The sequence below is a fragment of the Cebus imitator genome, unplaced genomic scaffold (assembly GCF_001604975.1).
Source record: "Cebus imitator isolate Cc_AM_T3 unplaced genomic scaffold, Cebus_imitator-1.0 Scaffold375, whole genome shotgun sequence".
In the NCBI taxonomy this organism is placed as follows: Eukaryota; Metazoa; Chordata; class Mammalia; order Primates; family Cebidae; genus Cebus; species Cebus imitator.
The window spans coordinates 937454-939645 of NW_016107690.1; positions in this window are offsets into that span (position 1 = coordinate 937454).

Here is a 2192-nt window from a genome sequence, read left to right on the forward strand (position 1 = left end):
CTGTCTCTACTAAAAACACAAAACTTAGCGGGGTGTGGTGGCATATGCCTGTAATCCCAGGTACCCAGGAGGCGGAGGTTGCAGTGAGCTGAAATCACACCACTGCACTCCAGCCTGGCGACAGAGCAAGACTCTGTCTAAAAAAAAAAAAAAAAAAAGTAAAAACAACTCTTAGCTCATGATCTGTTAGTACAGAGAAATCTGGCCTTTGGGACACAGTTTATTGATCCTGCATTCACTCATTGTCATGGTTCCATGGGGAAGGGACTATTAGGTTGGCACAAAAGTGAAGGCAAAAACTATAATTACTTTTTTTGAGAGAGAGTCTTGCTCTGTCACCCAGGCTGGAGTGCACTGGAGCAATCTCAGCTCACTACAGCCTCTGCCTCCAGGACTCAAGCTGTTCTCCTGACTCAGCCTCCCGAGTAGCTGGGATTACAGGCACACGCCACCACACTGGGCTCATTTTTGTATCTTTAGTAGAGATGGGGTTTTACCATGTTGGCCAGGCTGGTCTTGAACTCCTGACCTCAGGTAATCTGCCCACCTCGTCCTCCCAAAGTGCTGGGATTACAGGCGTGAACCACCATGCCCGGCCAAAAACTGCAATTACTTTTGCACGAACCTAATGGTATCGTTCCCAGTCTACAGATGAAGAAGCTGAGGCACAGAGAGGTTGAGGCACTTCCTCACTGCCACACAGCCAGCAGCGTTAAATCCGAGATTGGAATTTGGGCAAGTTGACTCATAAAGCCGGTCTCCTTAACCCCCAATGGCTCTACCTTCTATATCTTAGCAGCAAAAAAAGGGCAGGAAAAGAAAGTGAGGGATGGCCGGGCACGGTGGCTCAGCTCACACCTGTCATCCCAGCACTTTGGGAGACTGAGGGGGGCGGATCATGAGGTCAAGAGATTGAGACCATCCTGGCCAACATGGTGAAAGCCCGTCTCTACTAAAAATAAAAAAAATTAGCCGGGCATATTGGTGGGTACCTGTAGTCCCAGCTACTCAGGAGGCTGAGACAGGAGAATCGCTTGAACTGGGAGGCGGAGGTTGCAATGAGCGGAGATTGCGCCATTGCACTCCAGCCTGGGCGACAGAGACAGACTCTGTCTCAAAAAAAAAAAAAAAAAAAGAGCTGGGCGCAGTGGCTCACGCCTGTAATCCCAGCACTCTGGGAGGCCAAGGCAGGTGGATCACCTCAGGTCAGGAGTTTGAGACCAGCCTGGCCAATATGGTGAAACTCCGTCTCTACTTAAAAAAAAAAAAAAAAAAGTACAAAAATTAGCCAGGCATGGTGGCATACACCTGTAATCACAGCTACTTGGGAGGCTGAGGCAAGAGAATCACTTGAACCCGGGAGGTAGAGGTCGCAGTGAGCCAAGACCGTGCCACTGCACTCCAGCCTGAGCAACTGAGCAAGACTCCTTAAAAAAAGGGGGGGAGGGGCTGTGTTGCCTGTCTTTCGTTGGTTTATTAGATTTTTTCTCTTCACACTTCTGCGGGGGACCTTATAAAAACTGAGGGGTGGGGAGGGGAAGGCAACTTCACAGGAAAAGCCACCGTGACCACCTCTGGAAAATGTGCTGGGTCTTCAGACATTTCATCTGCAAGGCATCCTCTGTGCTCCTTGATCCCCCAGAGCCCTGAGAGCTTAAGGGCAGCTGGGATGATTAAGCCCATTTCATAGATGAGGAAGTTGAGGCTCACAGGTAGCCCTGCCTCCCTAATCACAGCTTAGGTAGTCAGGCAGCGGTTTCCGGCAATTATCCCATTTCATACCCAGACAGCCCCAGGCCAGGCTGGGGTGCCCTTATTACCTTGTTTGAAAGAAGAGGCGTCAAAGGAAGGGGATTATCCAGGGTCACACCATGGGAGCGCTGGGGTCATGCCCCTGAGGGTGAGCTGTGGCACTAGGAAGGAACCCAGGCAGCCTGCCTTCCCTGAAAACACAGCGCAGAAGCTCCCCGAGCAAAGACTGATGGCTTGGTTAGGCGGCTGGCCCCCACCATGCCTGGGGCCCCTCGGTCCCTGTGCGGCCCCACGGGCCGGAGCCAGAGTTCAGATACGCACAGCCCTTGCCTCCTCACATCCCTCCCTGCAGTTATTTTTTATTTATTTATTAATTTATTATTATTATTATTTTTTTAGACGGAGTTTCGCTCTCGTTACCCAGGCTGGAGTGCAATGGC